The sequence below is a fragment of the Staurois parvus genome, unplaced genomic scaffold (assembly GCF_062004578.1).
Source record: "Staurois parvus isolate SC_StPar_1 unplaced genomic scaffold, SC_StPar_1.0 ptg000015l, whole genome shotgun sequence".
In the NCBI taxonomy this organism is placed as follows: Eukaryota; Metazoa; Chordata; class Amphibia; order Anura; family Ranidae; genus Staurois; species Staurois parvus.
This window is the reverse complement of record NW_028317811.1, coordinates 7,304,357-7,328,535: the sequence shown is the minus strand read 5'-3', so window position 1 is coordinate 7,328,535 and position 24,179 is coordinate 7,304,357. Positions and strand designations below refer to the sequence as shown.

The 24,179-nt window shown below is 40.1% G+C and overlaps 1 protein-coding gene across 1 annotated transcript in view; it reads right to left on the bottom strand.

The window, feature by feature from the left end:
* The window catches only part of GREB1L (GREB1 like retinoic acid receptor coactivator), a 155,651-nt gene that overhangs the window by 78,907 nt on the left and 52,565 nt on the right, over nucleotides 1–24,179 (bottom strand). Inside the window, exon 2 of the mRNA XM_089678331.1 lies at nucleotides 9,659–9,734. The gene's annotated coding sequence lies outside the window, so the exon portion shown is untranslated. The remainder of the gene's footprint in view (nucleotides 1–9,658; nucleotides 9,735–24,179) is intronic.

Genomic DNA, 24,179 nt, shown 5'->3' with positions numbered 1-24,179 from the left:
AGATGTTCGGGGTAGTGTGAAGCAATATACTGGGCATAATAGTATAGGGCTGCTTTCACACTGATGCACTGGGATTTACCCACACCACGGGTGCAGTGCAGTACCTGCAGCTTTCCTGTGGGTTTGCTTCGTTTAGCCATAGACTTCTATTATATTCTGTGGGTTGGATGCACTTTCTGAAAGCACACCAAAACCCCAACCGCACCCCCTTTAGCTGTAGCAGCCAGGGGTGTACATATGTCACAGCGGAGTTAAACGCCCTGTCATGGTTGGTGGAAGTAGCACTTGCCAAGTATGACCCATTCAAGCAAATGATGCCACTCTGCAAGTGCCCTACAACCTTGTGCAGTACAGCAAACTAGGGGTTAAAGCAGGCAGTCTTGTGTTGCTTTCTCACCCCCTGCTTTAACCTTTTGGACCCCGCAGAAGCATGCAGTCGCTTGCCAAGTGGCCCCACTTACTTGAATGGGTCGCAATTAGCAGGTAGTAGCACACACTAAAAGCAACAGAGGGTTTAATTCATACATCTTTGGATGCTGCCTTGGCAGCTAAAGGGGGTAGGGATTTGGGGGGCGGGGGGTAAGGGAGAAAAGTAAAACCTTGACTCATGCACAGGGTTGTACCACCCCCAAACGTTGTGTGTTAACAAGCCCTAACAGGTGCTGCTGCCAAATGCAATTAAGGGCTCATTCACAAGCAATCCAAGTGTGTTTGACAGGCGGTGAGGGGGCAATATGCTGCCTTCTCACCACTGGATTTAAACCCATGATTGTCATGCAATGCACACAACTGAGACAGTAGTACGGCAATAAAAAAAAAAGTTTAAATCGGTTATGAGGAGGCAACACTGTGCCCAGTGATCCTTGACCTCTCCAATGTTGTTCAGCTAGATCTCCACCTCTTTAAAAGGAGAAATTCTTCTTTCGGAACATGTAACATCCGTTTTTAGGGTGGAACATGCCATGTTCCCATAGCAGCAGCAGCGCTCGCCACCCCCCTCCCTCTGACAGTACAGGGATACTTCTCCCCATACTATCTGTCAAATTTGAAAACAGCGAGGCAGTGCAGGGTCCCGCCCATACATCCGCATCATTCATTCAAGGACTGCTGTGAATGAATGAACTACAAGTCCTGACAGCCTAAGCGGCTGACTGCTTGTAGTTTTCAATGAACTACCACGGCGCTGTGGAGCGCCATAGTATTTCATTGAGCTTCCTGTCATTGAAGCCTCCGTATGGGAAGCAGATATTCTGACAGGTCTGCAGGAGACCTGCATTGCACCAACAAACTACTGATCACTGGTGCAATGCTTTCCAGGCTCCTGCAAAAAAATGTGCATTTATTATTTTTGTCTAAAAGGTGAATTTATCCTTTAAGGTTGCCTACCCCTGCTTTAACGCTTATACCTTCCTGATGGGGGCAAAGTGACATTCTATGCCTGAGGTACAGATCATATAAATCTAATAAAATTACTGATTATAAGTTATTAAAACTGTTGATATTGCCTTCGACTGCAAATGTTAAGAATCTAGCCACTAAATTATTGCTGCTGATAAAAAAAATAGTTATGCACCTAAACTAGTCAAATATTTATTTTCAAATTGCACAAAAGTGATGTAGAGCGTCTGGGTACTTTGTGCATTTGTAGTATCCATAGTTTGAAAATACCTACAAGCCATGGATGTGTATGTACGGTAAACCTGTTCCTGTTGTACGAGTACTGACAGCCTGCTTGAAATGACCAGAAAGGGGGTTGAAGAATAAACGAACAAGTGTGTGACAAGGGTGTAGGTTTGGCTGATAAATGGTTTCGATCTACCTACCCAAACTGGGAAGTATGCAATCACAGAAGGTTTAAATATATAAAAACATTTACAATTGACAACGAGGTGCCTGTCCTGATGAATTAAAAATAAGTGTCCTCCATGCATGTGTAGACATAGATTATGGTAGAAAACCTTCAGGTACAGACTGAAGGAGCATTGTGTGTATGCAGGGTTTGAACAGATGAATATATTCCATCTTATGAGTCCATTCACTGTCTCTAAGAAGCATCACTAAGACCCACAAACACCACCTCTGATGAAGAATTATACCATGGGGTTTTGGCACTCTAGCCATTATGTTACTTACACACTATGTTGCTTAATGTCCAACTAATGCACTAGAGATTGGCTAGATAAGAACATGGGTCTACAGTGGCAGAAATCTCAAAAAAAAGAAAAGACTGTTGAAAAAGCTTTTCTACAATATACACTTTCTTCCTCCTGCCTGCTACAGGTTATGACCTATGTTTCATTCCTTTGTTAGATATCCAGCAGCCCTTGACTGTCGATTCCTCAGTCTATGCTAAAGAGAACAAAAAGCACAACCTCTTCTGACAGCTGGTAATAGAATGTTTCAAAATTCTGGATTCCCAAAAGTTATAGCTATTAGGGGAGCTGGAAATGAAACTGCCTTAATTCTTCATGGCATAGATTCAACAAGGTGTTAGAAAGGCAGGAGTATCTTGTGTCAATAGGGACCAAAATCTCAGAGGAGTGTTTCCATCATCCCGAAGCAGTCTGCCCATTCTCCTCTGACATCAACAGGCATTTTCATCCACACAACTGCCGCTCACTGGATATTTTCTCTTTTGCGGACCATTCTCTGTAAACCCTAGAGATGGTTGTGCAAGGAAATCGCAGTAGATTAGCAGTTTTTAAAAGTACTCAGACCAACCCGTCTGCCACCAACCATGCCACATTCAAAGACACTTAAATCCCCTTTTTTTCCCATTCTGATGCTTGGTTTGAACATCAGCAAGTCGTCTTTATCACATCTAGATGCCTAAACGCATTGTTGCTGCCATGTGGCTGTACCTAATAAAATGGCTAGTGAGTGCAATTTGGTTGTAAAGGCTAAAAGGTTTTTTAACCTTCATGCATTCTCCTCCCTCTCATTGACTGAGACACCAGCAGGAGCCATTGGTCATTAGTCACAGCCAGCGAGCAGGGGGTGGGGGGCAGGGCAGAGCCATGGCTCGGTCTGAAGGACGCACACAGTGGAGCTCAGGAGCGAGCATGTACTAGTGCCCCCATAGCAAGTGGCTTGCTACTGGGGAAACTGGTCAAGGGGGAGCAGACAGTAATGACAGCAGGGGACCAGGGAAGAGGAGAATCAGGCTGCTCTGTGCAAAACCATTGCACAGAGCAGGCAAGTATGACATATACTTGCTATAAGAAAGCTGAAGCTTTAATATCACTCAAATACCAACAGTGAAGCCACATAAGTAAAAAATGTTCTTGTCCGGAACTTGCAGTTCTGAGAGTCTGGAATATTCAGTAACATTAGGCAATTCTGAATAAACTACAGCCAACTTGGCCAAAGGAAAGTGCATTTCCTTCTCATCTGTTGCTTCATTCTACATCAAGAGCACAATATTAACTGCATGACATTTGGCAAAGTTTATCAGTTTCTAAGCAGAAAAAGAAATCCTCTCTCAGATACATCAATGCTTATAGTTTAGCCTCATAAAACCTTTTCACAAAAACATCTTCATGAGACTTAAGGAGTAACAAAATCCATGCTGTGTTGTCCTGTAGGCATCACTCAGCTGTTCAATGATGTTCAGTTTTGATGTGGGGAACAGTGCCAACCTAAAGAAAACCACAGACAATTTGAGGAGGGCAGAAATATAGGCCAACCTTTAGCACCGATGACAAATGCCAGGTCCTTCAAGTTTGCCTCTGTTTTGCCCATTTGTATTTACGTCTGCATAGGAGGTGAATGCAAACTTATCCTACTGTGTAAACTGGACAATAAATAATTGGGAAATATCAAGCAGAAGCCAACAGTAGGCCATATAATATACATTTTCAAAGAATTACTCCTCTGCTTCTACTGATGGAGCAGACTACCCATTGTCCTATCTAGGTAACACATCAATGCTGAAGTGACCAATCTGACTTTGGTATAAATAAAATCATTGTAAAAGCATCATGCCACAGGCATGTTGCATCAGGCGATATCATGCCTTTACTGTGGTGCTGCCTAAGGCACAGAATTCAAGTAACAAGGGTTCACACCTAAAATCAAAGCACCACTCTAATATCATGGCTTTGGACTCTCTCCTGCCATATGGTTCTACTATGGATTTACAAGCATTGGGGTTGATTTACTAAAACTGGAGCAGGCATTTTTTTAATTCTCTTTCTCACGCTCCTCTATTTCCCCTCCCCTATTAGTACCTAAATTGAGGATATATATGAATGCATTGGGTGGAGAGATGGAAATGAGGAAGGAATCACTACAAGCACATGTAGTTCTCATACATAAAGAAGTAAAGATGATACTCACTGTTCAAGTTATAGACAGATTTCCTTATTAAACACAGACACTAAACTATATACAAAAGTTCTGGCAAACAGGTTAAAAGACCATATGCCGGAATGGATACACATAGATCAAGTAGGTTTTGTCCCAGAGAGAGAGGGTAGAGACAATGGACTGAGATCATTGTTTCTCATACAAAAAAAGTAGGAAAGAAAAAAACCCATGTGGTGGTACTCTCGATTGACGCTGAAAAGGCTTTCGATAGAGTAGATTGGGGATATACAGTGGGGCAAAAAAGTATTTAGTCAGCCACCAATTGTGCACGTTCTCCCACTTTAAAAGATGAGAGAGGCCTGTAATTGGCATCATAGGTAGACCTCAACTATGTGAGTCAAAATGAGAAAAAAAATCCAGACAATCACATTGGCTGATTTGGAAAGAATTTATTTGCAAATTATGGTGGAAAATAAGTATTTGGTCACCTACAAACAAGCAAGATTTCTGGCTCTCACAGACGTGTACCTTCTTCTTTAAGAGGCTCCTCTGTCCTGCACTCATTACCTGTATCAATGGCACCTGTTTGAACTTGTTATCAGTATAAAAGACACCTGTCCACAACCTCAAACAGTCACACTCCAAACTCCACTATGGTGAAGACCAAAGAGCTGTCGAAGGACACCAGAAACAAAATTGTAGACCTGCACCAGGCTGGGAAGACTGAATCTGCAATAGGCAAGCAGCTTGGTGTGAACAAATCAACTGTGGGAGCAATAATTAGAAAATGGAAGACATATAAGACCACTGATAATTTCCCTCGATCTGGGGCTCCACGCAAGGTCTCACCCCATGGGGTCAAAATGATCACAAGAACGGTGAGCAAAAATCCTAGGACCACACGGGGGGACCTAGTGAATGACCTGCAGAGAGCTGGGACCAACGTAACAAAGGCTACCATCAGTAACACACTACGCCGCCAGGGACTCAGATCCTGCAGTGCCAGCCGTGTCCCCCTGCTTAAGCCAGTACATGTCCGGGCCCGTCTGAAGTTTGCTAGAGAGCATTTGGATGATCCAGAAGAGGATTGGGAGAATGTCATATGGTCAGATGAAACCAAAATAGAACTGTTTGGTAGAAACACAACTCGCCGTGTTTGGAGGAGAGAGAATGCTGAGTTGCATCCAAAGAACACCATACCTACTGTGAAGCATGGGGGTGGCAACATCATGCTTTGGGGCTGTTTCTCCACAAAGGGACCAGGACGAATGATCCATGTACAGGACAGAATGAATGGAGCCATGTATCATGAGATTTTGAGTGCAAACCTCCTTCCATCAGCAAGGGCATTGAAGATGAAACGTGGCTGGGTCTTCCAACATGACAATGATCCCAAACATACTGCCCCGGCTATGAAGGAGTGGCTTCGTAAGAAGTATTTCAAGGTCCTGGAGTGGCCTAGCCAGTCTCCAGATCTCAACCCCATAGAAAACCTTTGGAGGGAGTTGAAAGTCCATGTTGCCCAGAGACAGCCCCAAAACATCACTGCTCTAGAGGAGATCTGCATGGAGGAATGGGCCAACATACCAGCAACAGTGTGTGCCAACCTTGTGAAGACTTACAGGAAACGTTTGACCCCTGTCATTGCCAACAAAGAATATATAACAAAGTATTGAGATGAACTTTTGATATTGACCAAATACTTAATTTCCACCATAATTTGCAAATAAATTATTTCCAAATCAGCCAATGTGATTGTCTGGATTTTTTTTCTCATTTTGTCTCTCATAGTTGAGGTCTACCTATGATGCCAATTACAGGCCTCTCTCACCTTTTAATGTGGGAGAACTTGCACAATTGGTGGCTGACTAAATACTTTTTTGCCCCACTGTATGATGGATACACTGGAAATATTGGGGATGGGTCCTAGAATGAGAGAATGGATAAGGAAATTATATAGTCAGCCCTCTGCAGCAATCATGGTCAACAGGAATTATCAGAGTATTTCGGGATGCAAAACGGAACAAGACAGGGTTGTCCTCTGTCTCCACTTTTATATGTTTTGTCATTAGAACCTCTATTAGCTACAATAAGGAACAATATAGATATAAAAGGAATCTGGATAGGAGACACAGAGCATAAGGTGGCAGCTTATGCAGATGATATGCTGTTCTATGTGGGAAACCCAAGGATAACATTGCCAAATTTAATGAGAGCACTGAAAGTATGTTGAGATATCAGATTTAAAAATCAATCCAACAAAAACAGATTTAAAATATAAATTTTCCAAATAGTGAGAAAAAACTAAAATAGTTAGGAATAATACTATATCCTCCAAGAACTTGTATAAATTGAATTACATCCCTTTGTATAAATTGAGTTACATCACTTTGTTAAATGAGGTTAAGGATGAACTAAGGAAATTAGGAGGGGTACCCCGTCGTGGATAAGTCATATAAATTTGATAAAAATGGTGATCGTTCCAAAAATTCTATATAAATTTCAAATGATACCAATTAAACTACCAGAAGTATATTTTAGAACAATTAAAAAAATGTTAAGATTTATTTGGAGGAATAAAAAAATGATAATAAGCTATGAAATTTTAAGTAGAAATAAAGAGAAAGGTGGACTAGGAGTACCAGACTTGAAAAGATATTATAGCTCAGTAATAATGGCGAGAATTTTTTATTTTACTGGACACATAATGCAAAAGGGAAAAGCTGGGTTAAAAACAGAAAATACACTAAGTAGCACAAACTTAAGTAGAATCGTATGGTTACCTCCACAATGACGAGGATTAGTAGATAGCACAAGTTTGTTCACATTAAATGTTTTAAGAGTGTGGGACGCATTACACAAACAGATGGGAATTTAATTTTTAATGCCCTTAGGGTCCACAGAATTTTTACCCCCCGGGTAAAGAAGGTATCACAGGGAAGTGGATAAAGAAGGAAGATGCACAATTAAGGGATATAATAGTGGGGAGGAAACAGAATCACTTAAGGAACTGGAAAAAAAATTAGAAGTCTTCACGAAAATGGATGAGTGGCGTTATTTTCAATTGAAACACTTTATAGGGAAGCTTCCAAAGCCTTTAAGAATAAGAGGATTGGAACCCTTTGGAGCATTTGTTAGATACATGGGGAGATGGGAAACCATGAAAAAATTAATGTTTTTGATACTGTGTTTATGTTTTTATAAAGGATATACTTGTATAACTTATTAATCTGAAAAATCAATAAATATTTAAATTATAAAAAAAAAAAAAAAAACTGGAGCGTGCAAAATATTTGCACAGAAAGCAATCAGCTTCTATGTTATTTTTTTTTAGCCAAACCTTAAGGCTCCATTCACACTAGGGCTTTTCAAATAACGGGCGGAATTGCCGCAATTCTTCCCGTGATTTGATAACGTGCTGTGAAAGCGTAAAAAATGTGTGACCTCGTGTGCATGGTGTTTTACGCTTTTTCCTACTACATTTTCAAATTGCGGTGATTCTGTCCGCGATTTGAAATGCCCTAGTGTGAATGGAGATTAACTGAACAAGCTGATTGGCTACGATGCACAGCTGCACCAGATTTTGCACTCTCCACTTTTAGTAAATCAACCCCATTGTCTTTATAAACTCTGGTAAAATGGAAAGCATTAGGACATCAAGATAGTAAAAATGCAAATTATCCAAGTTTGGTCTAGGTGGAGAACATTCCCTAATTTCTCACATATAAAAATCGGTATAAAATCACCGAATACGTATGCAAAAATAATGCTCTCTGCCTTCAGCAAGAAAACATATTAATTCAACTTCAGCACCCACTTTATCCACTCTTGCTGGAAAGGAGGGGTTTCTGTTTTTCTGGCCGATGAGCATTTAAAAAAATCAAAGCAGACTAGTAGACTCACGTTGAATAGTATGTATCACTATAGCACTGTACATGGTATTATATTTATTCATTTTCACAAAACAACAAGAGCAGCAGACACTGCAAAAAACAAAAAATAAAGACAGACATTCGACAAGTTTATCAGTAAAAATCTCAGCAAACATTACTTGTGCCAAGCCATGTATCAGGAGAATGGTTATTTTGTCTAGTCAGATGAATAACAGACCAAATTAAGTTTATTCATGGCTAGGATTCAGGTTACAGTCATGCAGATACAACCTTTCCAAATCTGCAGCACATAAACTAAATATAATTAGGTTGCTAAATCAGTTTTTAAAGGTGCATCATAAAGGGTTAGTGCTCAGTTAATGAGAGGGAATCTATTGAAGCAAATAACCTTCAACCATCTCTTACAAATGTGTAGACCAAGGATGTATGTGACCCAAGGACACTGATCGTGCTCAGCAGATTATACAGAACACGCATCAAATGGGAAACCAGCCAATGAAGAGGTTAAAATGAAAAGATTGGACAAAGTTTGTTTTAACACTCTCGGTCTTCTTTCGGAACACAAAGATGTCTGCTGCTATGATCACCCAAAATGTGCCCTCGTTTTTGCAGCTACTAAAGATTTTATTTGTATATTTTGGGTAACATTTCGGAATGAGAAAATCTCTGAAAAATCAGAGGCACAAATATCAGGCTGCAAAATATATAATTAAAAAGTGAACTGCTAGCTACGAAGCTAAAACAATTCTGCCGCCAATAAAAAATGAGCAGTTTGGCCTTGCAGTTACGGCATCCTAGATTTAGCTAGGATATGGGTTCATATGGGTGCACTCAGTCATGCCCTTTACAACCATGGGTCTCGCACTGAAAAGTGGGACAAAGCCATATATAGGGAGTATAGGTTAAGTACTCATTCACTTCTGTGTGTAAAATGTTTGAAAAGAGAAGGGAAGGAGACTGGAGAGATTTCCCTTGACTTTCTGTCCTTGAGAAACAGTAAATGAGATAAAATCTCCCCAACATCAGAGAAATTCTCATCTTACACAGCTGTCAAGAAAACATTTGAGCCCACTGGATAATTGACTCATCTTTTGCTCTGGTGACAATGTGTGCTGCATTCTGAGCATTTGTACCTGGGAGCATAAAGCCCTAAACATAGCTCTGTTCAGTACAGCTGCTTTATTTTTTTTTTATCCTCCCATAGAATTTCACAGACTGCTGGCAACGGTGGCTGGACACTGTACCTCTGCCTTCCGGCCACACAAAAATGCCGGGATCTGAGGAACAGGGGCTTAACTCCCAGTGTGCATGAGGCCTCAGTGCTTTACAGAATGCCAGGTTCTTACGAGTTTACAAAAGCACGCTCATTAGGTTTATCTTTTATTGTAAACATATATTGTATATACAATGCACAATACAGGATTAACAACATAGCTCAATACATATTTTATACCTACCTTTGTGTTTTCACTTGAACAAGAAGACTGTCATGATTCCTTAGCTCTGGGTTTGTTAAAGGCTCTTTGTTAGGCCCTGACAGGAAACAAAAGTGACAAGAGTATATTAGTAGGTTCTGCTATACAATTATGTGAAAAAAGGAAGCAAATTTATATTGGCTATTGCCTGTATTATATGGCCTTGTAGGGATTGTAGGAGAGAGACAATATTTTGCCACCAGTGTCTTATCTCAGTTATAGTATGGCTGGTGAGTAGTTCAATCAAGAAACGACCACCCAAAAGAAATTTTTTTTGGGTGGAGTTAGACTTTATTTGAATTACTTGACCTTAGAAGAAAGCAGAATTAGGTAACAAATGTACTTAAGCACTGGGTATAGACATGCTGTTACTTTTCAGCCAGAGTAAGCCCGCATGAGACCTATGAAGATAATCATCAATGGCATTTATGAATCAAAAAAAGTCAGACACTCAGACTTATTAGGGTTTGCAATGGACTGCTCTTCAAAGTTTGGGGCATATTTACAACACAGTTAGGTTAAGGCCTGAGAATAACAAAAGGAACTATTTACCATGGAAAGTGTAAAGACTTAACTTGTCTGGAACTCCTCTCCTGCAGAGTCCCAGGCTGATCAGCTCACTTCCTGGTTCTCCACTGTGGACACTGTAGGTCATGCCTAAGGAGTCCTGTTTCCACTAATGACTCCGGCCCAACCTCCCTGCTTGCAGCCCATTGGCCTGTGTTCTGTTTGTGCCCCATTTAAATAAAGCGCTATCCCTGGACACATGTTCCTGAATCTTTGTGGGCTCTGTGTGCTGACCCTAGCCTATTTATGATCATGTCTTTGCCTAGACCTACCACTTCCTCATATTTGACCATCTTTTCTATCTTAACCTGGACTAACCCTTTTCTGACCAACTACCTGGGACAAACACTTGCCTCATGGTCAGAGTTTGCAATCAAGGCTGCAATTTGTCTATGAAATCCTGCATAGCTGTAGTGAACTCATCCCCGGGTAGAGCGCAGGAGATGGCCACATTGGGCAAAGCTAAGGCCAAGACTTCTCAGCAGAGAAAACATTTCCAATAGTAATCTGAGGAATACTGGGAGCAGAGAGCGTTCATACCAGGCTTGGTCGCCGTTTTTGGGGGGGGGGGGGGGGGTTTTGGTGCGCCAGTTTTGTAATTCTCCTTTTGGCAGCTGATTAAACCAAGTGTTTTTGAAGCAAGTGTCACTTCATGAATGAGAAAAATCTGTTTTTATATGGACATTTTTCTCAGTTACTGATATAAACTAAAATACAAAAAAAATCAAAAAAAAACACAGCTATGGTGCAGTCTAACCCCTTGAGGTGATAAAATTAGCAAAGAGCAGAAAAACATTACAGCTGCACAAAATGCACTTAAATCAATTCCTCAAATAAAAGAAAAAAAATCTATTTGTGGAATTCTCTGTAGACCTGCATTCTGCCATGCAGTGGGTGGCCTTGCTGCTCTACCAACATGAAGATGATCACAGATGGCCAACAAGGTCAAAGTATACTGCTTCTGAGAAAACGGTAGGCTTTTACAAAGATCTTAATGATTCCAAATTTGCAACAACTGTAATCCAATCCTGCCATTCAGGGGTCTAAATGAGCATTTTACCCCTTGACACGTGCTGCACACTTCACCTGCTAGTGGAGATATTAGTATTCAGTATAATCAGATGAAAATACACAATGACCTTTGGCCCTTGGGCCACAGGGCTTCATTGACAGCACATTTTCGTAAATGCCAGGATCCCTTTTGTTGTCACTTGCTCTTTCATCTATTATTTAAAGCATTATACTAGCAGCAAATCCTTCTCAGTTGTGTTTCATTCATTCTGAACACAGCTTTTAAAGGGCAGCCAGAGATCTGTGTGGCACTGCTTGCCACGCGTATGGTGTATAAGCGGCTTAGTATCACAATACACAGCAAATATCCACCACATAAAGGCAGTCTGTTGGGATTAAGAACACAGGCTATCAATTAACCTAAATTTAAGATGATGTAAATATTGTTACAAAACAGCAATTATAGAATCAAATGCAAATACAATATACCAAAAAAAAAAAAAATGACATGCATAGTGATAAAAATAAATAAATAAAAAAAAAAAAAGATGAACACAAGACCCTAAACCTAAAAAGAAAAAAAAAAAACCACAGCATCCTTTATGTGCAAATTTAAGGAAAAAAAACAAACAAACCACAAATACTAAAATAAATGTGACCTGTAAAAGCCAAAATTGAAAATAAATGACAGAGGACCACCTTGACAGAAGAAGCAGCAAATGACTCTCTCACTTTTCATGACCTTTAGAATAAGACACTCGATCCATCTTTGTTCTTTTCCAAGCTAAACTGCTTACTCTTGATTTCTAACAGTACAGCCTTGTCTGTTCCACAGCCACTCCACCAATCACCAATGCTTCCGGTATCAGCATTTGCTGGCAGAAGCAGTTCACTCAAGACTCATCCATCTTGCAAAGCCTGGAGTGACAGATGCTCACAGTAGAGAACATACACTGTGGTGAGTGAGCACCAGATAACATCTCCAGGAACTGCCTTCAGAGGGTGTCCTGACTGACACTGCAACCATAAACCTTTCAAAGGCAGAAATCAAACAATGGTGAGGACAGAAACCTATCACAAATCAAGGCCAGATAAAGACTATTTGGTGACCAAGCTCACTTTTCTACTGAAGGTCAACTTCCTAGTTAGAAAACCCTATGAATGCACACAGGGTCTAACAAAAGCTCCAGTGATGGCTTCCAACACATAATGCAGACTGTTACAAAGCTATAAACAAAAATAACCACAGACAAGGGATGGTCAAATACGCAGGCAAAATTAGAAAACATCTAAAAATAAAACCTTAGATTGCCACGCATTTAACTTAATACAGGTGGGTAAACCCCTTTGGCACAAGCTTACCTTGATGGAGTAAAGACAGATGTGCCAAAAAAATATATACCATGTGGTCACCATTTTCTCCCAGCTTAATTAAGTCAACCAGGTATATCTGCAGTAAGCTCCAGGAATTGGCTGAAACAGGCAGCAAGCCTCTAAGCACATTGTATGAAAATATCTTGTCAATAATAGATTTACAGAAAAAGTGGAGCTATACTTTCAGCTTCCAATATTTCTGGATCTAAGTCAAGTTTGCTCCAGTCCCTTTCCACCTTCCAAAGCCTCCCTATAGGCCATTAAGGCCACGAATCACAGAAAAGCACTAACAGTGAGGCAGATGAGAAGGGAAAGGTGAGGCCAACAAACTTTAATAGGGGAAACAAAAAAAAAAAAAAAAAAGGATTAACATGCTAAATCAGCTGTCTATATATCTGCATCTACCAATTGCTTTGACAAGAAATTATCACAGAAAGTAACCTTTGCTTGCACTTTTTTTATGCTCAGCAAGAACTATCCAGTTTTATTAGCAAAAGATTTTTATTTTCAGAGAAAGTCATTTTGGCCTACCTCTCCTGGGCTTTACTACAACTCCCCAGCCCCCCCAATTGGAGTCTCCTTTCCCTTTAAGCTAGTGCAAAATAAATATTTTTGTGGATATTATAGAACCATTTTCAGGGCTTCAGAAAGCAGCATCTCCATAACCGAGCTGTGTAATGAACATCAAACCTGATCAAGAACTGGATAATTCTGTAATAAGTACTTAGGAACAGTACGGAGGCTGACAGAAACCGTTGAGAAAGCAAGAAAAGAAAAAAAATGTTCCTGATATATCCATTAACAGACAAGGTGTTTAAATAGAAATTTGGTGTAGCGTCACAGCCATGTCAGTACAACCTGACACAGAACCAAGTACAGTACACTCAACCCAATACTGTTCACATCATTTACGGGTTAGCCATGCATGTTATTGCTTACAGTGACCACATGACCTTGGCAGCTGTATTAAAAGAGAACCTGTGCTACTTAGAAATATGCAGACTACCCTGCTCCTGATTATGTGACATGCCTGGCAACAGGGCTGACTGACCAGATCAGTAAGTACAATGGCACAGACAAGCTTCTAGGATTACTAGACAAGGGCCAATAGTGGTAGCCTACACTTGTGTGTACAGGTTTCCTTTAAAAAGAATCTGTATGAGATTCCCAACCACTGCCAGTAATTGTTCTCATGTCCAGATTCCAAAAATCAATGCTGGTTCTGGGGCAGAGCAAATCTTTGCCGAATTACACACAATGCCTAACTTTAAAGGCTTGGGAACTACAGGCAGGTAGCCACTTCCCTAAAAACATTGCCTTCAGGCCTAGCCAACTTCAGAGGAAATGAAAACAAGTTTGTCACCTCTAAGCACAATGTAGATCCACCCAAAAATGTTTTCATTGCTTTGTGCCTCAAAAACAAAAGCCACATTGAACCCAGATCATAGATTATAAGAAATCTAGAATGGAAAATATACTGATCACCATCAGCAAAATGAAAAGGGATATTTAAACTCCAAAGTTACATCTCAAAAAGTGTATAAGAAGTCATCATCCCTTCAGTGAACTAAGGTTTGACAAGTTCAGTTTGGTTTCTTACTGTTCTTACATTGTCCAATTCCTACAGTAATATAACAGCAGGAAAAACGCTGTCAAAAGACACATCTTTTTGCATGCATGTTCATAAGTGTTCCCACATCTGGTGTGAACACATTCTATTGGCCACAATTGTGGCCATTATAGTGCATTAATGAGGGAATGTGCCTAAATGCACCTAGAGTTAATGTGGGTTTAGGTTCTTTTGAGCATTTTCTCTACTCAAACTCCTCTCCTGAACGCACAAGAGATATTTTTGTTTTTTGTAGCCTCTGAATGCCCCTACCTCTAAAAACTCCTATGTGTGCATTGACCCATGGGTTAACATGGAGAGGCGTTTAGACGCAGAAAAAAGAAGCTAAAAAAATGCTGCTTTTACAGACGTTCAAGCCCTTAAAAAAAAAAAAAAAGTGTGCATGAGACTTCAAGGAAACTGGATTTGTGGTTTTGTCTCCTGTATCAAAGGTTGCTTACAATAACTAGGCAGTGGCTGACATACAATTTGTCTTTAAAAAATATGGAAGATCACATCAGGGGAACCTGTATGTTTTGTAGCTACACAAGTGGGAGGGGTGAGTGCTGTGGATACCAGCCTGTTTCAGGAAGCAATATTGATTAGCCGGAAAAGAAAAAACAAAAAACACACACACGCCCCAAGTACAGCCTTGGCCAAAAATTTTGAGAAGGACACAAATATTAATTTTCACAAAGTCTGCTGCTTCAGTGTTTTTAGATCTTTTTGTCAGATGTTACTATGGTATACTGAAGTATAATTACAAGCATTTCATAAGTGCCAAAGGCTTTCATTGACAATTACATTAAGTTTATGCAAAGAGTCAATATTTGCAGTGTTGACCCTTCTTTTTCAAGGCCTCTGCAATTCGTGAGTAAAATTGTGAGTAATCCTACTCCCTTGGCTGAGAAGCAACTCCACACATGAATGCTCTCAAGATGCTTTACTGTTAGCATGACACAGGACTGATGGTAGCGCTCAGATTTTCTTCTCCTGATGCCCGAAACCAGGAGTGTCAAACTGGTAGCCCTTCAAGCTGTTGCAAAATTACAAGTCCCATCATGCCTCTGCCTTTAGGAGTCATGCTTGTAACTGGCAATCTTGTAATGCCTCATGGGACTTATAGTTTGACAACAGCTGGAGGGCCGCCAATTTGACACCCGTGCCCTAAACAATCGGAAAGGGGATTCATGAGAGAAAATTACTTTCACCCAGTCCTCAGCAGTCCAATCCCTGTACCTTTTGCAGAATATCAGTCTGTACCTGATGTTTTTCCTTAAGAAAAGTGAATTCTTTGCTGCCCTTCTTGACACCAGGCCATTCTCCAAATGTCTCTACCTCAGTGTGCAAGGAGATGCACTCACATCTGCCTTCTGCCATTCCTGAGCAAGCACTGCATTGGTGGTGCCTGAAGCTGAATCAACTTTAGGAGTTGGTCCTGGCGCTTTCTAGAGGTTCTTAGGTGCCCTGCAGCCTTCTTCACAACAATTGACCCTCTCTCCTTGAAGTTCTTAATGATCCGATAAACGGTTGATTTAAGTGCAGCAATATCATTGCCTGTAAATAAATTTTCATACAAAGCAATGTCTGCACATGTTTCCTTGCAGGTAACCATGGTTAACAGAGAAAGAACAAGGATTTCAAACACCACCCTCCTTTTAAAGATTCCAGTCTGTTATTCTAACTCAATCAGCATGACAGAGTGATCTCCAGCCTTGTCCTGGTCAACACTGACACCTGTGTTAACGAAAGAATCACCGACATGATGCCAGCCAAGTACATTTTCACTTTCATGTTATAGAATGGGTGTGGAATTACAGTGTTATTATATGCTAAAATAATTTTACAGTGTAAACAGAACCACTTAAGCTGGCCATAGACCGTTTGAATCGCAGACTATTTGAATCTCGGCAGGTTCAGCATGAACCGACTGAGATTCAGACCATTTATGGGCAGGCTAAAATGTACCCAAGTTGATCGATCAAGCTGGATTTTACACGCAATTATCGCTAGCGGTTATTAAAGCCACTAGCAATAATCACGGTCTACTCCCTCCGGGGACGGTTTTTCCCACCGGGAGAACAATGGCGGGAGGGAGTCCCGTACACTGTGATGATGGAGGAATCAAGCAAATTTCTTTCCTGCAACATGGTCTATGGCCTACTTTACACTGGTCTTCAGTCAAACTTCCAAAGTTCGATAGATAGATTAATCACACTAGTGGCGTAGCATGAGTTGTCAGCACCCAGGTCAAGGCACTTGCACCCAACTTGTGGACTTTTAGCACTCAGAGTCCCTTTCATTAATACAGCTTGAAACCCCTTACCCCCTAAATACATGTAGTATTGGACCACTTGGCCAACTATTAGCCTATGTGCAACAAATGCGCCATAGAAGCTCCACAACCTTTTTAGGCGTAGAGCTTTGAATGTTTGTTGCCCGTTCTGTAACATACAGAAACAAGCGACTGCTGGCTGCATTTGGGGTGCCATTATGAATTAAGCTTTGATGCACTTTCATGCATTTCTAGAATGTGCAGTTGTTAATGACAGAATGGTGATTATAGCATGGTGTCCAGTGACCAGAGTCCGGGGACTGTGCCCAAAAGGTGACCCAGGCTAAAGTTTGCCATAGAACAGGGGTAGGCAACTGTGGCCCTCCAGCTGTTGGAGAACTACAAATTCCATCATGCCTCTGCCTTTGGGAGTCATGCTTGTAACTGTCAGTTTTGCAATGCCTCATGGGACTTGTAGTTCTACAACAGCTGGAGGGCCACAGTTGCCCACCCCGGCCATAGAAGGATGGAGACAGCGATAGAGGAACATCAGGGCTCTGTCACAACTGGCATGCTGGCTCTTGTAGCTGCTACTGACCTAGGATTCTCCAAATTATGGCCCTTCATGTGTTCAACGTATAAACGTACACATACATTTATACAAAGTCATCATTTGATAAAGTTCTCATTAACCTGCCATTAAATTTCACTCACATTTATTTTTATTAGTCCAACTCATTTTTAACACTCTTCCATAAAACACACTCCTCAGACTCAAAATCAATATTGGTATGTTAGATACCATTAAAATAATGTATCTGCCCTTCAACATCAATCGTTATTTGTTATCTATAAGTTGATTCATTGATTGACCAAGGTCAAGAAGCCATTAGGGACACTAAAACCTCAAAAGGCAGTAGAAAATATATCAAGAACTACTACACTTATTGTATAGCAAATTAATTTTTACTATTTAATAGAAATGACTATTCTAAATTAGAGAAAATATTACAACCATGTACTTACTCTGTAGGATCTAAATTTAACCCAATAAGTGTAAGAAACTGTAAAAGCAAACCAATATTCTTCTTTGGTCTGTTAAACACCAATTCATAAATGTTCACATACTCCTCCCACCCTCTCCACAATACGCTGGTCAGTCCAAGGGATACCTTCAGTGATAGATTGTTACAACCATGATGCCACACAGAGCAACACAGGAAATCATTTTGCCTGTGGCCATCAAAATTATATAATTCTTCTGTGAGTGCTGGATGTGGGGGTTTTAACCTTTACTTTTGATTCCAACTTTTAAAGTTAGTGTTTGTATTACGTTAAATTATGTGCAATCAATCTTTAGTCTAATATTTAGGGGAAGTAATGCAATATTTTATTTCATTTCATGTTATTGTACTTATTAAGTTGTTAGTGGTGAGTTATTGTATTTTAGTTTTGTTTGTATAATTTTATCTTAATCATTTCCCTTTTGGAAATAATAGGAGTATTCTGAATCTTTACCAAGGCGCAGAAGCAGTCAATCACAAAAGTGGAACCAAACAAACATTATGGATCCTGCATTTACTGTCCATATCAATTCTGTGTATGACTGCTCATTTTTTATTTCTTTACCAAAAGAGGACCAGAGCGTGAGATTGTATGTATGTATGCATGCATGCATGCATGCATGTATAGATAGAGAGCTAGAGATATATATATAGAGAGATAAACATTTGTCCAGCACGCTAATATGCATCTGGGCATTATTTTATGATTCCATTTCATTGAGGGTGGCCATTTTGATTCCTAAATTCCTTAAATGAAATTGAGGATTTATATTAATTCAATTGTATACATGTTTAGCCCATATAAATCCTGAAAAAAAAAAGGATGGATTTATTTTTCAAACTATGACAAAACTGAGGTGACCCATACTTCTAATCCTCCTGGAAGTATATGGCAGGAATTTAACTCTTACCCCGTTAGCAAAGGTTAGCTTTTCACACAAAATAGTTACAGAGAGTTAATTAGGCACTGGGGTGTGAGGTCACATCCTAAATCCCTTACCATCTTGACTACCTGCAGAGTGCTCCTGTATGTGACAATTCAGAGTTCATTCCCAGTAAACAAAAGATGGGGACATTCCATCTGAATGCCATTACTAGAACTAGCCCATAAAATTCTCTAGGCTTGGGAGACTAAATAGCTGATCAGCCCTAGGCTGAAAGGAGGGGAGGAAAAAAAAAAAAAAAAGGAAAAAAAACACTTATTCTGTCATATGAAAAAGCCATAATCATTAAGTTACGGGCCTACTATAAAACATCTCTAAATTAGTGACACTCAAAAGCATTGATGAGCCTTTGACCAAGTTAAGCTAATCTAAATGGCCTATTCTTCAGTGAAAGTAATTTAGTAATGAAAGTGAAGTTTTAAAATGGAATCATTGCACAATATAAGAAAGTACACCTACAAAAGAGGTCAAGTCGCGGCCACGAGCCTCAAATAATAACTGCGAGCTCTGGCAACTGAAGTATAGTAAAAGAATTGATAGTGATATGTGCTATGAGAAAATGAATAAAGTTCAAGGAAAAAAAAAAAAAAAACACTTGTATTTAAATGTTCTGATGATCTCTAGACTCAAAAAAAAAAAAAAAAATTCTGCTATTTTAAAAAAGTATTATAAAAATTACATTGTTACTGCCATGTAAGTTTTTCCCACTTCAGTAAGGTAAATGTTAAAAAAGTGTTACTAAACTCAGGATCCTGAATTCACTATATCTGGTCTCCCATAGTACACACAACATGGAAATGCAATTATTTTAATAAATATAAACTTCTAAAACACTTTTTCTCATCAGTAGTATATAGCAGTTATGTGACTTCTATCAGTGTCCAGCTGAGCACAGGTTAAACTTAGAGTTTTCATTCTGCTCCAACTGTCCTATGAGGCTGCATAATCCCTGACCCTCTGTCCAGACAGTGCTGATTGGCCCCGTGCTGATCACATGCACACTCCCAAAGAAAAAAAACCCTCTAGCAGTAAACACTAAACTGAGCATGTTCCAAGTGCCTCCTAGAGCTCTGTACTATCAGCAGATGGATTGGGGACAGAAGAATTAGAATTAGGGAGGGTCAGAAGTCAGGATCAAACATCCTTTTTACCCAATGCAGAGGATTAACCCCTTAGGTTCCACAGTGAGTATAACAAGCATGCTTTACTGCATGTACAGACTGATTTTAATTGGTGTGTGTTTAGTAACATCTTAATAAAGCTACTTGGTAACCTGAATAATAGGGTCCACTGTACCATATTGAATGAAACCATCACTTTTACCCCAAAACACCACCTGCATATTACAGCAGTTCCCAGTTTCTGTCCCACTGTAACAGCTGACTAAACATCTGTTCTTCTGACCACAGTAAAGGATCATATGTGAATGCTCATTCTACAGATCACACAAATCAGTTTAGCTGGTGAAGCATTTGAAACCCTAGCTTTTAATTCATGTTTATAAATTTAATTTATCAGGCCAGAAGATACAGTATATTTCTGTAGTCCTCTTGTATGGTACAGTACTCCCAAGACTGGAGATTCTCAAGAGTACAGGCTCATAAGTCTATTAGGGCTCCAAAACAGTATTTTACCTGGAGATACCATAAGTGGCCAAACAGGATGAAGCTGTGCAATAGAGACAAGAAGCTGGGTGGGTTAGTGCACGATAGTTCAGGAAAGGTACACATGGTGGTAGAGAGCAGTTTTTAAAGAATAGTTGTCCTATATCAAGTTATGTATTTTGTGTAGACATGCATTTTGTGTATACATATGGGTGTAGAGCAGGGATGTCAAACTTAATTTCATCACAGGTCACATCAGCATTATAGTTGCCCTCAAAAGGGCCGGTGGTATCTGTAAGAATTAAAGATTAGATGTCCAGAGCACCCCCCCCCCCTTTCACATCAGACGTCAAGAGCCCCCCCATCATCAGGTTTCAAGTCACCCACCCTCCCTAGTATCACAGTGCACCTCTTTTCCTTATGCTAATGCCAGGAAGAAACTGGGGGCAGAGCTGGGAAGCAGAAAATGCAGGCTTTGATGGAGGACCAGAAGAGGGTTGGATGAATGCTGACACCATTGGAGGTGGAGATGAGAGGGTGCTGTGGCTGTACAGAGTCAAAGTATCTGTAGGAGTTCTGTCTTCCTTCATGGCTGCATGGAGACGCACAGGATCTGGAGGAGGAGTTCTGTACTCCTCTCTGCTGCTGACTGCTGAGACAAGGTGGGGGCAGAGACAAGGGCAGTGTCGCAGCTGCAAGAGAGGTACGAGGGGCACATGAAAGATTGAAAGCCACAGGCAAGACTCCCAGAGGCATGATGGGACTTGTAGTACTTAAACAGCTGGAGGACCATAGCTTGGAGACCCCTGGTGTAGAGAATTAAGATACTGTATTTTATACAGTATGAACATTTTGCCGTCCTCTTAACAGGCAACAATTCAGATAATTTACTAGGGGTGGGGGAGGAGTTTCCCACAAAACACATGGCTTTTAAAAAAATGGGAAACCACAAGGTGCTGCAATTGCTGACCCATTTGGAAAATGCTATGATTCCTGGCTGTTATGATGATCTAATGTTTGAGATCTGCAGTTCATGCTTCATTGTGACCTTCATGCTCATTCTGAGACAATAACTGAGAAAGTATTCAAGCCAGATACAGCCAAGCAAACAGGATTCTTAGGGCAACACCCTATTTAACATTTATATATGGCTAGGAGGAAAGCCAGTTCTCTGGTGTCATTAAATTTCCTTCATTAATTATGAAGGAATTTACCGACTGGCTTGCTATGTAGATTGTGAACCAAGTCTTATTTCTTATGTAATAAAAAAAAAGTATAATAAAAGTATAAAAAAAAAGTATGCAAGGAAGATTTTGCAGATATTTGGTACTCATTGCATGAGTTATTAGCCTCCCAAATGGCAATTAACCTTCATGAAGATTTACAGTGTAAAGCCATCCTGATTATCTCATCTCATCCATCACTGTAAGCCAGTCATTCATCACAACAGTAAATGCTTCCTTTTGTTCTTACAGATAGTCAATTAGCATATCAAAAGGAGGGTGGTTCACATTCTTAATACAATTAAAGCAAATGCAGGGGATTTAAAAGGCTGGTAAACAAAAATTAGCATTTTGGAATTTAAATCTAAGATCAGCACAGACAAGAAAACACTGACAACCTGACAATTTAAAAACTAGAAAGCCTTTGGATCATTTTTCTATCTTGAACACCAAGTATTCAGAGAATGTTGGGCCATTTCCTATTACTGTAGCGTCAGGGTCTTGATTCAGGTTTAATTAAAAAAGTGAAAAGAAACTTAGATAAAACCCATTGGAACCTTGTCAATGGCAGTCTTTCCATAACATTTGCATGCGCATCCAAAACAACACCACCAGCATAATATGCTCTAGCTAGCTACTTCACTAACATTAGAATTCATAAAGAAATTTCCTCCATAATTAGATTACATTTAATAATCTTGTTTTACTGTTTATACTCCATGCAAGTTATTATTATACAGGATTTATATAGTGCCAACAGTTTGCTCAGCGCTTTACAATATAGAGGGAGACAAAACAACAATACAGTTCAATAGAAGAGGGTTAGGAGGGCCCTGCTCCTTGGAGCTTACAATCTAAGAGCAAGTCATTATGACTCCATGTATAGGAGTTACCAGAAATCTTCAAAAATTCATGTTGTTTTGTGAGAGGTACCAAATCTATTTAGTTACTGCATACAGTACACTCAAATAAAATTGGCAAATGAAGGCCACTTTGCTCTTCAAAAACACCTCTTGCTTTGTAAAAACAAATAAATACAATTTTGGATGAGGTTTTAAAGCCACCATGTTTTTTTGTTTTTTAAACAGCACCTGCACTATTATACATTCATGTCTGTCACTGACCCAGGAGCTCAATTTTTGTCTAAATTAGACAAACACAGGAATATGTGGGTGGAAACTAACCTACCAGCATGTTTTTGGAATATGGAAGGTAATTAGATCACCAGGAGCCAATCCATGTAAATGCAAGGAAAAAAAGAAAAATACATAATGCAGACACAGCCTACTTAGTGGGACCTGAATCAAAGAACTAAGCCCTGGAAGCTCATAGGTCTTATCAAGCAGGACCATAGATCATTTTCATATCCTGGGCAGGGATTTAACCTTGGGCACCCAGAGCCTGTGCAAATTATAGGCCTGGCAAAACTGTGCTATTCTTGGGAGGGACTTAAAACTTGAGCCTACACAGTAGCATATGTCACAGTCACGGCCATACAGCAGGTAAAAAAGTATTGAACACGTCACCATTTTCCTAGGTAAATATATTTCTAAAGGTGCTATTGACATGAACTTTTCACCCGTTGTATCTCCATATTCAGTTGCTCAAAACCAATGATGTCTGGGCAGCCGTACACAGCATCTGGGCTTTCCAGAAATATGCCATCTTTACATAATATACAGCCTTGTACGCCATGTGTATGAGGCCAAAGAAGACAAAAGTTCATTTGAGGTCAGCAGTAGTGGCACTAAACTTTCTTAGAGGAGCCTGGCTTAACACCTCCTGCATGATTCAACTAAGCGTACTTTTCTTTTTTTCTCTGGAGGACTCCCAACAGCTCTCTCTGCTTGCTATGGGTCCTGCTGGTTACCTCCTGTTGCACGCTGTTCCAAAACATCCTCCTTTCCAGTGGGCTAGGGACCACGTCTGGCTTCCAATGCAGCTAATCAGAGTTCTCCCCTCTCCTGGTGAGACTCCAGCACCTTAAAGCAGGACCCACATGTTCCCCCCCCCCATATCTACGCCCCTTCTATCAAAGAAAGCAGCATTCTGCCTTCCTGTTTGAATAGCTATGCCGACACTACTAGCAACCACTAAATACTGTCCAGGTATTCAGCTTTCGTCAGATGAGGCAATGGAGTGTGGTGAACAGATATGACACATTGTGCATGCCACAAAAACGCAACTTGGAATGCAACAGTATGTAAGAAGGCATTTGTACAATAAAACACTTTATTAAAACTTGTTTTTTTAGCACAAGCTGTATATTAATGACAGAGAAATGCATCCCATGTCAAACATAAATGTAACATTGTGCAACCTTTTGATGAGTGTGGGCTTTTAAAGGCCACTGAATTTAAGCAGCTTTGTGATGTTTGCCAGGAAGTTCCATTTAATCCTAGACCCAGGGACTCTATGACCTAGAGTGTTTTTATCAGCCCTGCTCTGACCCTGACCAGTTACCGTCATGCTCCCACACAAAATATTTGCTCAGCATTGTCTTTCTAAACTCTGCATTTATACAATAGAAGCAAACACAAACCATAGCAATCATATCTCACCAAGGGCAGCACACGGCACTATTTTCAATTCTGCTTTTAAAGTGCCCACAGACATGACAATTTCCTGCAGAAAAAAAAAAATGATCTAGAAGCTCCGTTCTGATAGTTGACCTGTTCCAACAGTTTGAAAAGAAGTCACAAGGATACCAGGATGGAATAGGTGGATGTACTAGGTTCCACATGCACAGTTCTTGTACCACGTTTTCTACTAACGTTTGCACGCACAGTAAACACTAATATCTGCAAGACAAAACTATTGCCCTAGAGACAG